Source organism: Carcharodon carcharias, chromosome 5 (genome assembly GCF_017639515.1).
Source record: "Carcharodon carcharias isolate sCarCar2 chromosome 5, sCarCar2.pri, whole genome shotgun sequence".
NCBI lineage: Eukaryota > Metazoa > Chordata > Chondrichthyes > Lamniformes > Lamnidae > Carcharodon > Carcharodon carcharias.
In genome coordinates this window covers 54,542,182-54,565,186 of record NC_054471.1, presented here as the reverse complement: position 1 = coordinate 54,565,186, position 23,005 = coordinate 54,542,182, and the positions used below count along the sequence as shown (strand labels likewise).

The window sequence follows — 23,005 nt, the reverse complement described above, 5'->3', positions numbered from 1 at the left end:
TGCAGTTGATATTTTATACTAAGCTAAGCAGTCAGTGCCACTTTGTGGTCTTTTGCACAAGCCAACTCTCTTTTTACCTGATAGGCATTCACTTGTCATAATATAAATAAGGGATAATGAGCTCGTGTAAGGTGCCTGGATATTTTCATTATACATGTATGATTCCAGTTGCAATTGTTGACATCTCTGATCCCTACCAAAAGTTGGACACGTTTCTTTCATTCTCAGCAGACTCATCAGCAAATACAATGTACCAATTTGGAAAAGTATTGAGAGCAATCTGTTCACCTGTATCTTCCTCCTGGTAACATCTGACTCCATCAGGCTAAGTGAACTATTGTGCTGAATATGTGAAAAAATCTTTAATTCCACTGATCCACTGTCACAGCTGTGAGCATGATTGGCCAAGAATGAAGCTTTATTTTCTACTTATTGGAAAAGGAGGGCTTTGGAAAATTTATTGAATATGTAATATATGTAAAAAAATATATAAGCAAAACACTGCTGGTTCCTTAATTAATCTTTTGGTGGTATGTTGCTGAATACAAGTAGCTCGTAAAGCAGCTTTTAGCAATGATTGGATCAACTTTCTGTAAGAAGTATGACAAATATGCAAAATTAAACATAATAGGTTAGGAATTAGCACATTTACTGTCATTGAGTTCCTTGCAGAAACTTACTGTTCAATAACCTATTCACTTGCCTGGATGAGTGCAGCTCCAACAACACTCAAGAAACTTAACATCATCCAGGACAAATGAGCCTGCTTGATTGGCACCACACCCACCACCACAAACATTCACTCCCTCCAGCATCAACGCACAGTAGCAGCAGTGTGTACCATCTACAAGATGCACTGCAGGATCTCACCAAGACTCCTTAGGCAGCACCTTCCAAACCCACGACTGCTGCCATCTAAAAGGACAAGGGCAGCAAACACATGGGAACAATGTTAGGAAATAGAGATAATTGAAGTAATATATATTGGTATTTGTAGGCGTTAGGAATGAGGTTTAGCTTTAAAGTTTAAGTTTAATTTGTATTTCTGTATGGCCAGAATTTTTCACTCGTTAGGCGGGCACGCACCTGACCTGAACGAACGTAAAGTGACGCATGATGATGTCGGGCAAACATCCCAATGTCATCACGCACTCGCGCAATATTTCGTTTGGTGGGCACACGCAGGCTGCAACGCGCCCGCCGACAATTTAAAAGGCCTAATAAGGCCATTAAAGTAACAATTAAATGCATTTTTTTTACTGCCTGTCCAACCTTATGGTTGGCGGCAGACGAAAAGGCCAAGCAGCCCTTGGATCTTTTAGGAAACCTCATTCACGGGATGAGGTTTTGAACAGCAAGTAAAAATTAAATTAAAATGTTTAAATTTAATTCATAACATGTCCCTGTTCATGTGACAGAGTCACATGAGAGGACATGATTGTTAACATTTTAAAATTCTTTATTTTTAATTTTTCTAATCCTCAGCTCCCTGAGGCAGCTCTCAGTGTACTGTTGATGGCTGAGTCAGTGAGAGGGAGTACACGGAAGACAGTTTGAATGCAAGTGGTGACCCAGGAGAGAGGAACGTTGGAAGGAGAGTAAGGACCATTGGGGGTGAACCCTTGCAGAAGGCGTCTGAGAGAGAGCATCAGTTTGGGAGAAGATTCCAAGGCGAGTTCTTGGAAAGTGAAGACTGGGAAGCCTCATGTGAAAGACAAGAGTTCAGTGAGGCCGATTGACTCATGATGTGTCAAGTGTTTGGGGGGATTGAGGAGTGATCCGTAGCATCTGGTTGAAGTGGCATCTGTCACTTGGTTTCAGAGTGTGGTGTGTCTGATCACGGGGTGCCTATTGGTTTACACGGACTATGTATATACTGTAATCATTAAAGCACAACGTAGCTTTTGTAACTTGTGTTATCCTTACAAATCTGTACATATCTGTAAAGGTATGGGTGAAGGAGTACTGTAATATAATTCATCTTTTCTTGTTGAATAAATGTTTTATTCTTTTGTTAAAAGTTCATCAACTGACTCCTGTGACTCTGTTCAGTAGCTACTCTCCACGTAGCTAAACAAACAAATAAAAGTTAGGATCTATCAAGCTGTGTTCCACTCTGGGGTCAGGCTTGTCCAGGGGTAACCTCAGCTGGGATCATAACAACATCACCACCTGGAAGTTCCTTCCAACCCACTCACCATCCTGACCTGTCAGTGGGTCAAAATTCTAGAACCCCCTCCCTAATAGCACTGTGGGTGTACATATGCTACATGTACTGCAGAGGTTCAAGAAGACTGCTTACCACCACCTTCTCAAGGGCAATTAGAAATAGGCAATAAATGCTGGCCTAGCCAGCGATGCCCACATCCCATAAAATGATTGAAAGTCTGATCCAATGTCTCAAAACGTTGTCGATTTTATTGTTCCAAGATTATCTCAACTTCTGCATGTAGTCTATATGTAAGATGGAGGATATTAGTTAACTTTAACACAGCAACATTCCACCCCTCAACATCAGGGATAAGTTCAATCTGCACTGGTATTGTTGGGCTGATAGGACTTGTTAATGTTTAATCTTATTTAAAAAAACTTTCCTCCATGATGCACAGCATGAACCACTTAGATTGGACTCTTTCTTGCTCAGTTACACTTGCTAGAAGCTACATATATTCATATTCAGGCAAAAGGAATATGTCCAGACATTGCACCTTTTTTTAATGAACAAAAGGTTGGAGGAACAATAACTTTCTGATGCATCCATTGTGACAATGTCTCCACCAATAACAGCTGACTTACCAACCAATCCGCACCCCTTTTCTCATGCAGTAAAAATTGTTGTTCCCTTTGAAATTTGGCATTCTTGTGTCTGTCCCAATGAGTGCTAGACAAAAAGCTTCAACAGCATGTCTCTTTTTTCATCAATCCTCAAGATCTGTACTACCAGGCAACTATTAATATATCTTATTAATTTTGATTCCAGATTAAATGATGCCCAAGCTTGGTGGTTTTACATTAAGACAGAATTGTTTGCAGTGACTTTCAGAGGTAACCGCCATACCCCACACCTCCACTCTTTGAGCATTCTTCACTTTTGAGAGTTTAACCTTTTCTGAAGTCTGAATCCATTTTGTAACAGCTGATGACATTCTTACTACTATCGGATTTCCTCCTTAAATCAATCCTTTTCCAGCAAAGGCTACTCAAGAGCTCTGATGTTACTTTCGTTTCAGAAACCATTCTCAGAAACCCTGCACCATGACCGCTCATTCAGTCTTGAAAATTATGGTCATTTGTGAAAAAAAAACGCAACTAAAGCACTGTAGCTCCTCTTGGGATCTCCAGTGGTTTAAATGCATAACATACAGTTGTCATTTCTTGATTTCCTTCTGTTACCGTGGGGAAATATCCAATCAAATTAAGTATCTAAAAATGTAATAATGACAGATGTATGTTTACATTCAGCAATGCAAAAGTTGTTGCTGAGTGAAAATTTAAGCCAAGTTAATCTGATACAAGAAAAAATAAAATTAAATGTCGGTGGAAGGGATGGAAATCTTAGCATCAGCTTTCAAGTAAAATTAAATAAACTTTGCAAAATGGAAAAGTACCACAACTCCGTTTTACTTCCTTTTCATAGGGCGCAATCATCCCGGATTTGCACAAACTGTGGTAGTGGGAGGAAACATAGTTGTTTTACCTGCTGGCCGCAATGGTGAGTTTTCACACATATCATCCCATTCCCACCTCATTAATTATGCAGCCACAGGAAACATGCTGTCTCGTTGGCGGGTGGTCTTTGATTTGCCCGCCACGCTGTTACCTCGCCCCTTCTTCGCCATGTTTAAACTGCAGATGTACGCACACTTCTCAATGTTTGCAGCCCAGGAGAGGGCACCAGTGAAGATATGGCTCAATGAGCCAAGAATAGTGCAGCCCCCAGATTCAGTGACACATCTCTGGGATGCCTTCAGGACACTGTGGAGGCCCACCACAATGTCCTCTATCCTCACTCTGGCCGCAGGACGTCCATCAGTCTCATCACTCCAGTCTGGCAGTCAGTGGCAGAGGTGGTCAATGCCAGTGCTGCACTCTAGAGGCCATCCCATGCAGAAAAAGGATGAATAATCTCATCCGTGCCGCCAGGGTAAGGCAACCATCTTATCACTCTAAACTCACACACTCACAGGGCTATCACAGATTTACTGGCATCTCATTCACTGCCAGCTCAAAGGACATAACCCCTCATAGCTCTATCTGGCCTCATCTCCTCTGCCTTCTCAGCCTTCATCACCTTGAGGCCACTTGCACAGATCAACATGTGCCCTCGCACACTCCCTGGGATATCCCACTTCCCTAGTACAGCCCTTGTCCTGCAGCCTGTCCCCTTGCTTGAGGCCCACTTCTCCCCGTTCTCCCATGCAAGCCACCCCGCCTTATGGCTGGTGTGGTATAGTTAGAGGCCAGCCCGTGCGCCCCCTTAAAAGTGATGTGGTGCTATATGCAAAGCCTGGCACTGATGACCATGGGTGCTGCCTGAAGCAAGGTAGGCAAACAAACCTCGAAGTCCCAAGCTAAGTGCAGCTTGCCAAGTGCAAGTCGCTTAGGTATAGTTGTGAAACACGTCTGCGTGATTGCATGCCAATGTGCCCAGATGATCCAGCATGAGGGAATTATTCAGGTGAGCAGGGCTTATAATGAGATGCTAAAGTATTGAAATTAGTATTCCGATGTGCAGCAATGGGAAACACGGCCCGCCATTAATGGGTGGAGCAGACGATTGCAAACTCGTTTCATGATAGAGTGAAGCCGATTTTTGGCTTTCCAGCCAAATGGAAACCCCCCGCCCCCCGCGCCCACCATAACACCCAACGCCAATAGGGCCGGAAAATTCCAGCCATAGACTTTTGCCTTTAACAGTGAAAGTTGTACAAAGATCCTAACACAATTAAATTCTGGCAAGTAAATTTTACACAAGCCAGAATTTTCGCTCCTTCGCCTCATTTTTAAAAGACAAGATTTTTCCGAGTCCTGCATTTATTCCTAGAGTAAAGCCAAATTTTTGTTTAATCATTTCAAATTATTTAAGAGATGTTCAAAATACAGTATCACATTATTAACTCATTTGGTAATTAGTGCAGCCCAACGACAAAAGATTCAGCCCAACCTGTCCATGTTCTATTTGAGCCTCCTCCCCTATTTCCTCATCTAAATCTATCAGCGTAAGTAAAAATTCCCTTCTCCCTCACATGCTTGTCTAGTGTAATCTATTTGCTTTGCTTCAATCAGTTCCTGTGGTAGCAAATTGTACATTCTTACCAGCCTTCTGAATATCCTATTGGATTTCTTGGTGATGAACATACTGATGGCCGCTGGCCCTTTCCCACATGTAGGATCATTGGCCTGGATTTTTGCAATGACAGAGAACGCCTATGATGTTTTAAAAATGGCAGATGAGCCCGAATTCCAGAAGTCCCTCCCCAAGCATATCTATCATTTCCGCAGAGAGGGGAATGGGCCCAGTCAGGTTTCACAGCTGCATGTTTGGCGGAGGCAACTGCCCATAGAAATAAGCAGCTGCCTCTATTCATGTGATTTTGCAAAGAGAGAATTGCCTGAATTTTGATGTGCACAGATTAGACCTACTAGGAGCAGGCCTGAGCTTTGTGGATTCATTTGGGTAGCCAGGGTACCCTTTTGGAGAAGCAAGGTATACCACTGGGTATGATGTGAGGACACCTTTGGGAGAGGTCATGTTCTCTTTGGGGAAAGTCAAGTGTCTTTTGGGAGTGTTAAGGTGCCTTTTATGATTCCAAAATTAGGCATGAATGTGTGTAAAAAGTGCATAAACTCATTGGAAATGTGAAGCTCATTGGAACTGTCAAAATCAACTGCCAAAAGTGTCAGGATGAACTATCAAAGGGAGATGTCAGGTTGACAAGGCATTTAAAACTCCTGCCTTTTAGCTCTTTGAAAAATTGTTGAGTGGTCAGAAATGAATTATTGCTACTTCACGTTGTCTGTTAACATAATATTAGGGTTACCATTACTGCTAAAACTCCTACCAGTGCTGCATTTCACAACCATCCACTTTCACAATAGGGTGCTGTCATGAAGCTATTAATGTATATCTTATTGGAAATTACCTTTTTTAAACAGAGATTTAGCTTGTGGGTGTGTATGTGACTGTTTTAATTGGATTAAAGCCAGCCAGTCTGGGGGCTTTGATGTATAGTAGTTTTGAGATGTGAACAGTAAGGTAGAGTGCATTTGCATTTTGTTAAATAGAGCACTCAAGAAGGGGAGTGAAATCTTGCACCCAGTTAGGAGAGACCAAGCAATATGTTTGTATTACTAATAACATTGGTACTATGAAAGGGGTTTTATTGTTAGAAGAGGTGGAGCTCAAAGAGCCTGGGTGATACAATGAAAATTTACATTCTAAGGGAAGTGCTGGGTATAACAGAAAGCAGTTTTGTGTGTGCAGGCAGAGGCATGTAACATCAAAGCAGCTGTAAGCCTACAACTGTCTGCAAAGGAACCAAAGTGAAAGTCACCTCATTTTGAATTTGTAAGGTGAAAATGCTTTGGCTGGTGCCTGCTTAATGTCTATGGGTTAGTTATTGTTGCCTTAGTGGAGATTAGTTTGGGAATTTGTTAAAAAGTTATGATAGTTGTAATTTGTAGCCATGTGCCTATGTTTAACCTGTGTAAATTAATAAATGCTTTATGTAGTTTGATATAAAAACCTCTCGATAACTGGTGGTCTTATTGCTGAATTTAGAGCTGCATATCGAACATACTACTTGAAACAGCCTTTACCAACTGCTATGTCATAACAAGTGCCTACCATTTCACAGTTTTATTGACACCGCCAAGTGGTTATGGACTCTTTGAAGTGGAACTATGAATTCCAGTGCTTGTTTTTATAAGGGATTATGCAATTGAATGAAATGATTCTCATTATAAGGAATAATGTAGTTGAAGGAATGTAAATGTAGTAAATGTTTTTTTTATGAATGAGTGTTTTTTGTAATAAAGTCTGCAATAATACGCACTAGTAACTTTATTTTATTTAATCTCATCATGGGTCTTGAGGTCTGTCCATGGTGGATACTTGGTGTGTTGGCATGATAGGCGCAAGGCAAAGAGTGGTGGGTGAAGGCATGGGTTGGCATGAGTTGGCACTTGGTTGGCATAGGGGTCGCTCCCTTGAACCAGGCTTGGAACTATATCACCGTTCCTTCACTGTCACTAGGTCAAAATCCTGGATTCCCTTCCGAATTGCACTGTGGGTGTACTTAAGCCACATTCTGTGCTGTGGATCAAGCAGGCAGCTCACCACCAATTTCTCAAGGGCAATTAGGGATAGGCAATAGCTGCTGGACTAGCATGAAGGGTGTGAGGGGCCATGGGGGTGGGCAGAGGGTCATAGGTTGTCATGAAGGGTATGAGGGGCTATGTGGGGTGGTGGGTGGGTTCATAAGTTGGCATACGAACATATGAACATACGAATTAGGAGCAGGAGTCGGCCACTTGGCCCCTCAAGCCTGCTCCATTCAAAGACTCTGCTTCCACTGCCTTTTGAGGAAGAGAGTTCCAAAGACACACGACTCTCTGAGAGAAAAATTTTCTCCTCATATCCATCTTAAATGACTGACCCCTCAATGCATCAACCTCTCAGCTTTCTGTTGAGGTCACACTCCAGTGCAAGGTCACACTGAAAATGTCTGAATTTATATGTTTTGAAACAAAGGGATTTGCTGAGCCCAGGTACAGAAAAGATAGTTCAAGCTAGTTTTCTTAATTTACTATCAGCTGCTGCCAGTGGATAGCTTCTATTTCCCTGTAGGCTCCTTGGAGAGACTTAGAATTTAAACAGTGATTGCAGTTAAATGTTACATACAAACAATATTAGATTTTTACAAAGAAATTTAAGATTCCCTCAACTCACCAAACTCTGAGCACTGCATTGGGGTCCAGCTCCAGTGGAGGGTATGCGGGTGTGTGAAGGACGTGAGGTACCATCAGTTGGCATGGACGGGGCATAGGGATTGTGTGGGGAGGTGCAGGTTGTGAGGGTTAAGGGCTGGAGCATTGTTTTATGTTTTTCTGTCTTTTTTAAAAAAGTTCAATACAGTGCTTGCACACCAAGACAGCAGCCTGTCTCTGCAACCGGTATCCTTTACATTCTTCCCTGGGTTGCCCAGCCTGATTCCTAGGGAACCCTGCCAATCCAGAATGAAAGTCTGACCTTTCAGGCCAATTTCTCCAGGGTCGGGTTTTATGGAGCCAGGAAATGTCCCGACTCTGCCCTCACAATCTGAGAGAGAAAGTCCAGGCCATCACTCCTAATCGGCCATTGCATTCCAATACAACCAAAATGTAGCAGCTCAAATCTCCCAAAATTTAAGATTAACCAAAGCAAGTCAAAATTGATGTCCTTTACTAAACAACTTCACTCAGCTAACACCAGAGTTCATGCTCTCCAATACTCAATGCAACTCTAAACATCTCAATTAGAATTAACATTTACTTCTTAACCACATCAAATTGCTATATCCTTGGCATGGATGAGAAATTCAAAAGGGACAATAGTTTTTAACATGATAACCTCATGTCTAAAACAAAAGACTCTCATATAGTTTATAATGCCTATAATTTCACAAATGCCGCAACTAAAGGTTGGTTTTCTTAATTGAATGAGTGAGTGAACAGCAATAAATGTATCATATTAATTCAGACCCAGTAATGGAAGGACTTGCAATTCCAAATTAATGCATTGCACAAGGATACCAAAATAACAAAAACGCTTACAAAAATTTTATATAAGTCATCATCTTTTGTGTTGTCCTTTTCTTAGGTGTCTTTTCAAATGACATAAGAAATAATGAATATAACTGAAGAAAATGTTAGTTTCACGGTTAAACAAAACCTTTAGCACATAATAAGCTTGAGGGGGGATGGGGTGCATGCAGTCAGTGACATTGAAAGATTCAATAACAATAACACCATTAATTTATATTTATACAGAACTTCAACGTAATGAAACGTCTCAAGGCTCTTCAGATGAGCATTATAAAACAAAATATGACACAGAGCCACATTAGCAGATATTAAGTCAGATGACCAAAAGCTTGATCAAAGAGGTAGGTTTTAAGGTGTGTCTTAAAGAAATAAAGTGAAATAGAGAAGCAGGGAATGTAATCAGGACATTCTAAATTGTGTGACCTAAGCAAGTGACTCAGTAACCAATAGTGGAGAGATTAAAACTGGCGGGGAATTAGATAAGTGGAGATATCATGGGGATTTGTGGGGCTGGAGGAGAGATAGGGAGGGGTGTGGCACAGCCTTATCAAAGAATCTGCCCACTAAAATTGTGCAGCCTTTCACATTTTAACCTTTATTAATTAATTTTCAATCTCTAATGTTTACTTAACCTTATCCTGCAATAGTTCAAAGCATGAAGCTCACAGTCCAGGTCCTCATTCAAGCCAGGTGTAGTGAAGGTCCTGTGAAAACCTTACACTTTTAATTTCCTCTACCTTTTCCCAATTTTTTTGTTATTCTTGGCTCGTCTGAACAGGGGAAGTTTCTACAGCTACTCTACAGCTTTTGTCTGCTATGAAAGGACTATGACCTCCTGCACAATTGTTAACACTCTTCCCTGTTGGTATACGGGAGGGGCATACTAACAGAATAAAGGGCAAAGATGAAGCTGAGGATCTAATTGAGAGTTCCAATGGATTTCTCAGGTCACCTTCTGGAACTCTGACTGCTGGATTCAACATTCCAACTCCGATTCTGTATCCCTTTCGATCAATTTTATAACTCCCGCATGTGATATCTTTGCACGACAGAAAAGAGATAGTGTGCCACATATAAGGGCAGGTACCCACTAAAACTAGTTTATTCTGATTTGATGATATGTACGTACATACGTACACAAATGGTCACAAAAGGATGCTATGGCGCTATTAAACTAATACATTGGATGTTTTCTTTTTAGTGAGCATCTTATCAGTTTTGAGATGATCCCACCTTCTAGAAACTGATGTTTCTGAGCTAGCTGCTCCCATTGTCTTCAATTCTGCTTCTGCATCAAATTATCATTTAAGAAAAAAAGTCTTTAAGTACAAGATCCATTAGCTAGATCACCTATGTCTGTCTATCCTTGAGTTTCCTTTCCTGTTTTAGCTCTAAAGCTACATTTTGCATTTACCTATTGCACTCAATGCCCAATATTTCCCTACCCCTTTGGAGCCCATTTTACTAGCTTCCCAAGCTTGTTCTATTTCCGGTTTCTGGAGCCTTATAAACTCCCCGAGCTTATCCACGATCCCTCTGTTTCCAAAACAGTTGCAAGTTCTCCAAGCTCCTCCCAGCAAACTCAAATCTAGTTTGGTCTTAATGCTCTGGTCTGTTAAGGTCAGGTGCCAAAATCTTTATAGTATTTGTTTTTTTTTCTCTCTTCACTCTTTAAGGTAATCAGAAATGAGATCAGCCAAGCCTTTACATTTTTATAACAAATAGTTTTATTAATGTTAAGACAGTCCAGGTTTACTGAGAGAGATGAATATAACTTTGGATCAGGAGTACAATTTGAAACATAGAATGGTCAATCCTCCTGCTTCATGAACATTGTAAACATTTACTTCTCCACCGGCATCCTGCAGAAGTAGTTAATAACCTGTTAACTTCCTGTGTGTGTTCTTTTGGTCTGACTCATGCACTGAGCACTGATTGGCTGAATAGACTGCCTCTTATACCATTCTTTACCAGGCAGCAAGTTTGGAGGGGGGACATTTAATAAGGCGGGAGGGTGCCCTACCACCTACCTGACTTTGCCTGCTTAAGTTCGGGCAGGAAGGCTCATGGACTGTGTTCCCACCCAGGTGCTAATTGAGGCTCTTTATTCGCAAATGAGTGCTCATTTAAGGGTCTCATTCTGCTGCCGTTGGGCAGGCAAAGGACATGCTATGTGGAAAGCTTGAAAAGTAAACCCTATCAGGGGATTAAGGGACCAAGTGTCGGGAAGGGGGGTGTCCACTGAAAGCAACTCCCCTCCTCTTTTTACCCTTTCTTCTCACTGTCCATTTGCCCTCGCCACTGCCAGCGACTACCTCTCTGCAGCCCCTATCATCTCTTACTCACGTGGGGCTTGGGGCCATTGGTGATCCTAAACATCTGGTGGGTGCATCATTATCAGCTGCCTCTGCTCCTGGTGGTACTGATGGGCAATGGAAACCTGCCAGCCTCTGATTGTCTAGAAGCTTCCAACACCCTCTGCCACCCCCACCAACTCCTCCTACCCCCAACCCCCCACCCCGCATCCCCCCCCCACCCCGCACCCCCCCCCCCCCACCCACCCCCCCCACACACACACACACACACACATACACGCATACACTGATTTCTAATCCCAGGTTCCTAAATACCAGGGAAGGCCCGCCACTGGCCAGTTAAGTCCCTGATGGGCATTTAATATGGTGCTCCTTTCCCAGTAGAGGTGATGTGGGGCTCTCACTATAGAGTTATCCATGCATGGAGTTATTATCATGCAGAAGCAGGCCGATACAGCCCTAAGAGTCCAATCTGGCTCTCTGCAGAGCAATTCGGTTAGTTCCATTTCCACTGTTGTCCCCATAGCCCTGAAAGTTTATTTCCCTCAAGTGCCCACCCAATTTGCTTTTTCAATTACCCATCATCTCCGCTTCCACCACCCTCATAGGCGGTGAGTTCCAGATCACTACCACTCAGTACGTTTAAAAGTTCTTCCTCACACTGCCCCCACCCCCACCCCTACATCTCTTGCTCAAAACTTTAAATCTATACTCCCTAGTTTTCTTTATCTACCTTATCTAAACCTGCCATATCCTTGTACGAGTCTATCAAATTTCGTCTGAAAGAACAACCCCAGCTTCTCCAACATGACCTTCTGGTTAAGAGCTCTGATTCCTGAAACCATGCTGATAAATCTCCTCTGCACCCTCTCAATGACCCTCAAATCCTTCCTAAGGCGTGACAAGAACTGGATGCAATACTCTAGTTGTGGCTGAATCAGAGCTTTATAAAGGTTCGGCATAACTTTTGTATTCGATACCACTATTTATGAGGTCCAAGGTCACATATTCTTTGCCAACTTCTTTCTCAATGTATCCTGCCAACTTTAAAGATCTATGCACATGAATCTCCAGGTTCCTCTGTCCCTGCATGCTCTTTTGTTAACTTTTCCAGCATGCCGTCTTGTTCCTTTAACCAAACTCCACTCCTTTAGTAGGTAATTAATCTAGGTGACATCCAAACATTCTTCAACTGTTACTTTAAAAGTAGTCCATCTGTTGCAAAGTGCTTTGGGGCATGTCACACATCAATGCAAGTCCTACTGATTGGTTTTGAGGTAACCTAGCCATCATATTTACTACATACTGCAGGCGCTGTGCAGAAATTATCATTCACGTTTCCTTCAGGAGATTCTAGATTTGTCATTTGCAGACTTACCATGGAATCAGTGAAGTACAATGAGAAAAGATGATTGAAGTCATTGGTGTGGAATACGCACTTGGAGCACTTTCTCAACAGTGAGTTGAATGATAAATTACAAGACTATATTTTGTTCCCTTCTATTACATGAATGCCACTTTATTATTATGAATGTAGTGTTTTATGTCATTTATCTGCAAGATATTTCTAACCTATACTTGCTGAACTGTATAAATTATGCAATCAGTGCAATTTATATCTTGATTTAGTGCAATGCAGTACATCGAGGACCAATCCATCTTAATTGCTTAGGCAAACTGTTGGCTAGGGTGTCACTGCATTTCAATAGGAGTGATGAAAATTCATAATTGTCAATCAGTTAGCGAAAGATTTCTGACTACTATCAAGTTACCATGTCTGATTTATAATTTTAGTGGTTTTAAGGTTAATCTCCACTTAAAATGGTCTTAATATAAATCACTGCCTTGACACTCCTGGCAGATGGCACCAGTGTCTAAATTAGGCATGTGCATTTCTCATTACTTGCAAGGCTGTATCACATTCAGACTATCTACCAATATATGTTGCATAGATCTTTTTTATATGGAGCTAATCTGGCCATATTTTTCCAGCAAATTCCCTCTGGGGTATCAACAGAGTGTGACTCAAATGCTTTAAATGTAAGTGCAGATGAAGGCTGACCAAGGCTGCTCTGCCCTGAGAGCAGATAACTATTTTATGCTAATGCCAGGAAACTGAAATTTTTTTTTAAAAAGAGTGAAATTCTGAGTCTATTTTTTAGAATGAAAATTAGCTGATAATCAAAACAAGTCATAATGTGGAATATTCTAAGGAAATAATGTTTGCACCGTAGGTCAAACAATTTTCATTGACACTACGTAGATCATTTTAAGGAGCTTAGCTATAATAATAATTGATATAATCAATCTAATTGTGAAAACAATTAAAATGTCCTCCATTTTGATTTGAATAAACAATCAATTAGTTAAGTTACAAGGTAAAATAAAATGCTGCAAACAATCAGCAGAACAGTCAGGCAACTGCAAAACACCGCGGATGCTGGAAACCTGAAATAAAAACAGAAAATGCTGGATGTAGGTCAGGCAGCTGCTGTGGAGAGAAAAATAGAGTCAATATTTCAGGTGAATGACCTTACATCAGAACTATTTACCCAGCGAGCATCTGTGGAGAGCACTTAGTTATAGTGATCTCATTGACATTTGAATTAAGTCAGCAATGGAAGCAAGTATTTACTTATTTGAAATACGGAGGTAGAAATGAGAGCCAGGGGCACCTGTTTCTTTGTAGCTTGTTGGCCTGGCATAACAGCAAAAGCAGGATTGGAATTTGAGGAGGAGGTCACTTACAATCATTTAAAGCAACCACAGCAAATTCAAACATCCCTCATTGCAATATTAATTTGGGACTGTGTTGACAGGGGGTGCAGCAGAGTACTTCCTGGACTCCCTATCAATCTCACCAAGAGTGTTTCCTTTGTGGCAAGCAGGAACTATGCCTTCACAACACGCATCTCCAGATCATATGTGGGACCTACCGCACAGAAATCAAGCATAAATATATCCCAGAAAGGTCAAGGAAGAATGACAGTACATTTCTTTGAGTCTTCAGTGTGATAGGTTTTCAACAAAGTTTAAGGTGTTGTGATATGATATTGCATTAAAAATCCTGTAAAAAGCTAGAATGTGACCACAAAATTTCCAACACTAAATTGGAAGGCAATGGATCTCCTCTCTGAATTCAGTTTCTCCTGACAAAGCATCAAGCTGTGTTTTCTGGACGTCAATATTTCCAAACCTGATAAGAAAGACCTTAAAATTAAAATTTCTATAGGCAATGTATAACTCCACAGACTGAATATGTCTGATCTGCCTGATGACCATCTGAAAAATCAAAAAAAATATAGTCAACACTTGAATATCAATTTGAGTGAAGCTCAACTTCAGAATACATCATCTGGAATTCATGCCTTTCAGGCAACAACTAATAGAAACTACTGACTAATTCATAAGCAGATTCAAAGACAAAGGGCATGATTGCAATTTTACAGCAGTGGAGCTAACCATAAGTATACTTGACCTTGTGATAGCATCTACCCCAGTGGAAAAAGACATCTTGGACTAACCCAAATGTTACACCATGGAGGCACTACTACAAAGCAGATGCAAGTACAAAGCCATACTGATAGGTAGAGACTCTACAGACTATGAGTAAGTCATCCACTGTTGGCACAATAGCCTATGAAGGGAAGACTAGTAAGTTAAGCAGGCAGTATGGCCCCATGCATGCACCCAGAAATTTCCCAGTTTTCAATGCTGTATGCAGTAGGCTGTAACACCAGGAGACATTGGAAGCACCAGTAGACAAAACAAAGGCCAGAACAAGTAGTTCAATGTCATGACAAGCCACAGCCAGAAGCCAGACAGGTACACCATTTTAACCAACCAACTAACATACCAAACATTATCAAGACAAGATCCACAAGCTAAGCAGTCAGATGATGAGGATAACTAGCACATCGACACACAAAGTGAATTGACAATCAGCATGATGAACATCAGAGAATGTATTGGCACAGTGGTACCCATCAGAAGCCTTTGCTATCATTCAGATTATATGCTCACGGATGAAGGGTCAGCATAATCTACATGCAAAACTGGTTACGGTGCAAACATCCTGCCACTTTGTACACTGAAATATATGTACCCATAAACATGGCAAGTGATGATTCAGCTGCCTCCCCACCCTCGGCTGGCCTCCCAGATGGTGTCTGTGGCTCGGCTATGACTTGGTTGGACATGGCTGGGCTGTCAAGTCACATCATGAAGGAGACACAGTATCTGATGATGGAGCCAGTACCAGGGATCCAAGTGGAGCCTGATGAGGCCAATGGTCTATACTTTCATGAGGTGATTGCCTGGCCCTAGACTTGCCCTTTAAAGGGGGAAATTTCAAGATGGAGCTCTTCCTGTCTGACAAGTACCCAAGGCAGCGCCCACAATCCATTTTGACACCAAGATCTAACACCTCAATGTGGAAAAGCTGGGTGGAACCTGCTTGGACATCCTGAAATTCAAGTGGTCTCGCGCTGCAGAACCACACTGCCCTTCTCTCCATCCAGGCTTTACTCAGCGCACCCAATTCCGATGACCCACTGGCCAATGAAATGGCAGAACAGTGGGAAAACAGCGAATCACAGGCCATAGGGTTCACACAGGCATGGACCAAATTGTACGCCATGAGTAGTTAAGGTGATGGCGCCTGCGGCTTGTAATTTCAAAAGCCGCTTCACCTCTTCCTCCCAGCTTCACTCTGGCTGCCTCAGCAACCTCTGCCCCACCTCCTGTGACCCCTCCGGATGTGCAGTAGCTGCAGAGCTCCGGAATCTGGCCCCATTATTTATAAACTGGTTCTGTATAGAAATGCTGTGTCTTGCTTTTTGTATGGGGATAAGGCATTCTGCAGAACCAATACGGAATTACAGAAAAGAGCAGACAAACTCTCCAGTCATTACCTGTCGACACTCCCAGGTGTGCATGATGCATTACTTGAAAAACAGGGGAAAATGAAAGATGCCCATGACTGGCATGCAGGCAATGAATTAGCAAACTTGAACGTCAGATAGAAAGTTTCAGTACAACACCCAACTGATGGCAGCTGGAATCCAACAGAAATCACCAGCATGTGCCCAGAACCAAAACTGCATCAAGTATGAACACCAATTGTCATGACAGTGTGACAGAACAGATGTCAAATCAGAACAATAGCACAACCAGAAACACTGGGCAACCAGAACACAGTCTAAGACGCAACATAAACAAAGCAACTCTAACCAGAATTTCGAAAACATATAGCAGACTCCAGCAGTGATCACCATCACTCAAGTTGGATGGATAAGCAAACCACCAATACATTTCAGAGACTTGTACATTTATTCAACTGTATTAAAATACGTTCAGACACAATGTTATTTTGTTTTTCTGTCATGCAAGTAGTTTGATTCTTTAAGGGTATACCTTTAGTTAGAAGAAAAAAGGGGATGTTTTGATATGAGGTGCATGCACTTTTAAGGGAGTATATGTTAGATTACTGTTAATAATTACACACCTTGATAGGGTGTGATATATTAGTCCCATGACTGGCAGTCAGTATGCAAGAAGCAGTGATTGAGGTCAGACAGGCCTTACAGCCTCCCAATGAACAAAACCTGTTTATGGTTTTATCTTCAAACAAAGAATCCACGTTCTGGTTTCACTAATACTTGTGTATGATTGGTGCATTTATGTCAAGGGAGAATTACAACGTAAGATAAGATGCCGCTGCAAAATTACATTAGGCCTGCTGGGAAGGAGTCTCTGTAACAATGCCACGGAGATGGGTGCCCATCTGAACATCATAATGACTCTGTCCCCAGAATTTGAGATGGGGTCATGATGGGAACTCCTGCTATACCTCAGTTCATGATGGAGGCAACATTGAGCAAAAAGGACAGCTTGGCGTCAAATGGGACGCTGATGCTGAAATAGTCTGTTTCAACCTGAGACAGTGGCTAGGGAGAGCGATGGAATTGATAACAAGAGTATGAAGTTTGTGATAGGGCCCAAAGATAATGACTTTACTTAGCGCTTATCTGAAGGAACTTGCAGTTCATCCAAGACTGAATAACAGTCTGATAACGCAAAGGCAGAGCAGAGGTCAAGAGAGATGATGAAAAGGTAGAGCTGTGAACATGTGGAAACTGAGCTCATGTTTTTGGATGATGGCACCAAAAGTCAGCATATAGCTGAAGTGATGAATTTGGATGGATCCTTTGGTGTCTTCAGAGGTAATTGTACAGGGGTGGGAAGATAAGACGTTGCTGGAGATGCTTTGGGAATGATCAGGTTGGTAAAAGTAGAACAAAATGAGGAAAGCCCCATTGCACTCAGTCACGAATTAGGAGCTTTGGAACATGAGGGTGTAGTTCACCATGTTAAAGACTGCAAAGAGGTCCAATAGGATGGGGAGTGATAGTCACAGTCACAGAGGATGTTGCTTGTGGCTTTGTTAACTGTGATTTTGGCACTATGGCAGCATTGCAAACCTGATTGGAGGGATTCGTATAAGATGGCAACAAGTAGACATGAGTACCTGCAAACAGTTTATAAAATGCCTTACTTTGGTAGATCATAGTGATACTGGAAGATTTTGTTCTCAAAGGTAACTGAGACAGCACACCTGATGGCATTACTAGGATACGGCAATGCCTCATTAACAATACTGATGTATCATTTTTGGATTATGTGATAATTCACTAAAGAAGTAGCTGTTCCATATACTTTCAACCCTTCAGATATATAAAAAATAGCATGCTTGAATCATCAAGAGTCAGCGTTGGTTCAAATAGCTACACCCCTAAAAATAGCTATACCCATAGGCTATTTCCACAGACTCTAGCTTGCCTCCAAGCAAGGAGGAACCTTTCTTATCAATGTTTGGGTCAGCAGAAAGGCAGATGAAGAGTTGTGCCATCTGCTGCAAGAATAGATACTGTTCAGCATAAATCTGGTACATGAAATTATCCTAATGCCCAAGCTCTGGTCTGAAACTTAAATGCAACTCCTCCCAGACATGAGGATGGTATAATAAACTGGTAGAGAGAGAAAATGTTGTCTTCATTCAACGTCAACTCAATTTTAACAGCCATCAGAGGGCATCAAGGAGCTGGGCTGCCCCATCACATGCCTGCATTTTGTATTTATTTTCCTTCATTTTTATTCCTTAGTCTTGTAAGCATTGGGAAAGTTTTTATGGTGATTTGAAATGTCTTCTGAGTCACAATGTTTTGAATTTTTGCTCCTTTCTTCTGACACCCTCTTAATTGTCTACATGCCTTTAATATTGCCTTGAATGTAATTTTCTGCCTCCACCATCAGTTTGTTCTTTAGAAATATTCACATCTAGTCTTCAAGTTAGGCTTGTGATCTGACCTGGGGAACTTGTATATAGAGAGTGCATTTTTGTTATCTGACCAATGAGGAGTAATGCCAGAGGAGATCCATTTGCACATGTGAAACGTTGAAGCAGTGAATATTTACATTGAACCACGATTTAAAATGAAACAGGGCTGAAAACATTAAGGTTTTTAATCAGGTATTTCCACAGAGCTGCTGCTAGCCTGGCATTGTGACTTCACAAGAATGCAAGGTGGAAATTCTGCTTGTGCATACAAAAGGTTTTTGATGTAATTCCAATAAAGTTGCACTGGTGAAATGGGAGCAGTTCTGAGGAGATTCCCAACCCTCTCTTCAAGTTCAAAGAGAATGCCACCCCAAATTTCCACAGGCCACAAACTGGAGGGGTGCAGAAGAACGCCTAGAAAATAAACAGTGACCCAACCTCTGCATAAGAACCCCATGGAATCCCATTTCACAGAATCACAGAATTGTTACGGTGCAGGAGCAGGCCATTCAGCCCATCGTGTCTGTACTGTGAGCCTTATGACTCAGTGCAATTCTCCTGCCTTCTCCCCGTAACCCACACTGCACATTGTTTCTATTCAAATAACCATCCAATGCCCTCTTGAGAGCTTCGAATGAATCTTCCTCCACTACACTTCCAGACAGTGTGAAAAAGTCTTTTCTCACATCACATTTACTTCTTTTGCAAATCACTATAAATCTGTGCCCTCTTGTTCTCAATCCTTTTACGAGTGGGAACAGTTTCTCCCCATGTACTCTGTCCAGCCCCCTCAGGATTTTGAACTGCCCTATCAAATCTCCCCTTAGCCTTCCCCTCTCCAAGGAAAACAGTCCCAACTTCTTCAATCTACCATATAAGTGAGGTTTCTCATCCATGGGACCATTTTTGTAAGCCTCTTTTGCACTCTCTCCAATGCGTTCAAATCCTTCCTAAAGTTTGGCGCCCAAAACTATACACAATATTCCAGCTGATGTCTAACTAGTGTCTATACAAATTCAGCATAACCTCCTTGCTCTTGTACTCTAAGCCCTCATTAATAAAGCCTATGGATGTTTTATTAACTGCTCTCTCCATCTGTCCTGCCACATTTAATGACTTATGAACATATACACCCAGGTCTCTCTGCTCCTGCGCACTCTTTAGAGTTGTACCCCTTATTTTACATTGTCTCTCCATGTTCTTCTGACCAAAATGAATCACCTCCCACTTCTCCACATTGAACTTCACCTGCCACCCATCTGCCCACTCCACCAACTTGTCTATGTCCTTTTGAAGTTCTACACTGTCCTCCTCACAGTTTATAATGCTTCCAAGTTTCGTATCATCTGTAAACCGAGATCTAGATCATTAATATATATCAGGAAAAGCAAGGATCCCAATATTGACCCCTGGGGAACTCTACTGCAAACCTTCGTCCAACCCGAAAAAAACCATTAACCATTACTCGCTGTTTCCTACTACTCAGACAATTTTGCATCCATGATTCTACTGTCCCTTTTACTCTATAAGCTATATTTTTTCTCACAAGTCTGTTGTGTGGCCTTGTATCGAATGCCTTTTAGAAGTCAATGTACACCACATCTATAACATTACCCTCATCAACCCTCTGTAACCATGTTACATCTTCAAAAAACTCTAGTGAGTTAGTTAAACATGATTTTACCTTAAGAAATCCATGCTGGCTCTTCCTCTTCAACCCACATTTTTCCAGGATTTATTCCCACCCCCAACAAGACCACACACATCAGCAGGAGGGAGGCAGAGAGGGAAAGCCAATAGGCCAAGTAAGAAGTGGTACACTGTCCTGCTGAATTGGAAAAATAGAACCATAGGAATTGAAAATTGCTCCGGCCTTTTGGTTTCCTTATAAAGGGACTTTTAGGTACCTTGTTTGTCCTCTTTCAGGCTGGTAGTGTCAGCAGGTCTGTGAGTAAATGGCCAATGGCACATTTTCTGCCACCTTTTTCTGGCACAGGCTTAAATATGTTCATAGTGGTGCAGGCATTTGCCGAGCATTTTAAAATTTGAGTATTTTTCCCTGACCCTGTCTATCTGGCTGGTCATTGGTCCCAGCACTTATGTTGGGATCAGAGGGCCAAAGTATTTCAGTTCCCTTGTGTAGAAATTTTTCATGCATGTTCAGTATAAATGAACTGCACAAGGAGGCAATTAAATGGGAGACTTCTTGCATTCGGGATACAAATGTAACTCTTAATCTTAACCTCAAAAATAGAAAGCTACAGTCATTGGGTGGATGGATAACACTAGTTTGTTTCTCATTGAATCCAACAGATCAATTTTATGTTAAGATAAAAATGAAATTTCACAGTGCTTCATAACAGTGACAGTTTTTGGAATATCTTTCCTCATTAACTCAAAAAATACAGGCGCCACCAAAATCATATCAACCTTTAATCCAACATGATCATATTCAACCATGATTAGAAACTGACTCCAATTTACTTGATGGGAAAGACCATGAATAATAACAACAATGTTATGTCAGGCTGTCAAACTATGGTGCCTAATAAAAGCTTTTCTGTTTCTCTACCATGCTGAATGCTGATAAGAGCATTGGGAAAATTCAAAAGATAAAGTATTAACGATGCAGCAAAGAAAATTTGTCTGCTTCGTGATTTTAACAGTTCAGAAATTTATAGGCTTGAAATTAGCCTTTGGGTTCAATGGGTACAAAACTTGACAACAAGCGAGAATCCAACCATCGCACCTTGATGTTCAATGGCATTACCATCACTTAACTCCCCACTTTCAGTATCCTGGGATTATCATTGAGCAGAAACTGAACTGGACTAGCCATATAAATATTGTGGCTACAAGAGCAGGTCAGAGGCTAGGAATCCTGTGACAAGTAACTCACCTCCTGACTCCCCAAAGCCTGTCTACCATCTACAAGGCACAAGTCAGGAGTGTGTTGGAATACCCCCCACTTTCCTGGATGAGTGCAACTCCCACAATACTCAAAGAGCTTGACACCGTCCAGAACAAAGCAGTCCACTTGACTCAAACATTCGCCACCTCCACCACCGATGCAGTGGCAACAGTGTGTAACATCTACAAGATGCAGTGCAGGAACTCACCAAGCCTCCTTAGGCAGCACCTTCCAAACCCATGATCTCTAACATCTAGGAGGACAAGGGCAGTAGATACATGAGAACACCACCACCTGGAAGTTCCCCTTCAAGTCACTCACCATCCTGACTTGAAAATATACCACTGTTCCTTCACTGTCGCTGGGTCAAAATCCTGGAACTCCCTTCCTAACAGCACTGTGGATGTACCTACACCACATGGACTACAGTGGTTCAAGAAGGCAGCTCACCACCACTTCCTCAAGGGCAACTAGGGATGGACAATAAATGCTGGCCCAGGCAGCGAAGCCCAAATCCCATGAATGAATTAAAAATAAAATACTTGTATGCTGTTTCTTACAGTGGGGGGTGAATATTTTGGATCTCCTGTCACGTGAAGAACAGGGTTTCCACTACAATTCCTGTAAAGTTACAGTGATGGAGGGGAAGCAACTCCAAAGGGGTTTCTGGGCAGTGTAATTCCAAGACGGATGGAATTCAGTGCAAGGTCTGCAGGAACCCAGGAGAAACTCAGAAACCCAACAGTGAAAGGGAGGTGGGAAGCAAGTGCCTTCTCCAGTAATCCTTGCAGGTCAGGTGGTGCAGAGAGCTCCCCCACAGCCCTTCAAGGAAGACTTTGTCCTTCCCCCTACAGAACCTCACTCTCACCACTCCTGATTTTCAACCTACACGCTTCTGTTTGCCCTTCCTATTTGCTGAAGAGCAGACCCAAGGATTCCTAGCTGTGGCCTCCTGCCACTAGTTTCCCCTCCTTGCCGCTGACCCAGGCTGTTTATTTGGTCAACTGCTTTGCAAGAAACAGATCTAGAAAATGACAGTGAGTTCTTGCCTAAAATGAATGCAGCCTCCAGCAGTTATTGGGCATGTGGAATGGTTGCCATTGCCCATCGCTTCCTCGTTGTACAACAGAATATGAGGACTATCCCCTTGCTATCTGTAGTTTCAAAATGGAGAATGCATTGAAAGAGGGCCAGATAGGATTTTAGAAGGAGCAGTGATCAAAATTTCTCAGTGTGTTGAGGTTTAATCCTCAGGTAAATGAAGCATTTAATGCTGTATAATTTTTCACTTGTGTTTTCCCGAAAATTGTTCCAAATTAGCTACTGGCTGTAATGCAAGAAAGAAAATAGTTCTTATAAAAGCTAATCAAGGATACTTTGTGGAAAATTGCACAGCCTTTTACTGTGCAATTTTATAAGTGCACATTGTGCTGACAAAAGCATGAATCACCAAGAGTATTACAAGGAAAAACAAGGCAAAGGCGTCTAATATAAGGCAGTGGATGGTTTGCATTTTGTATTAAAAGCATGCATCACTAGCTTTATGGAGGGGGGACAGTTCACTGAATCTGTAACTGGTGTATAACACCAGAGAATGTGGAACATGTATGCCAGTGGCTGCTTTCTGAGGAACCC

At 41.9% G+C, this 23,005-nt stretch overlaps 1 pseudogene; it reads left to right on the top strand.

The window, feature by feature from the left end:
- The first annotated feature begins 15,317 nt into the window (after positions 1–15,317).
- LOC121278335 lies at positions 15,318–15,769 on the top strand (annotated as a pseudogene).
- Positions 15,770–23,005: the final 7,236 nt, after the last annotated feature.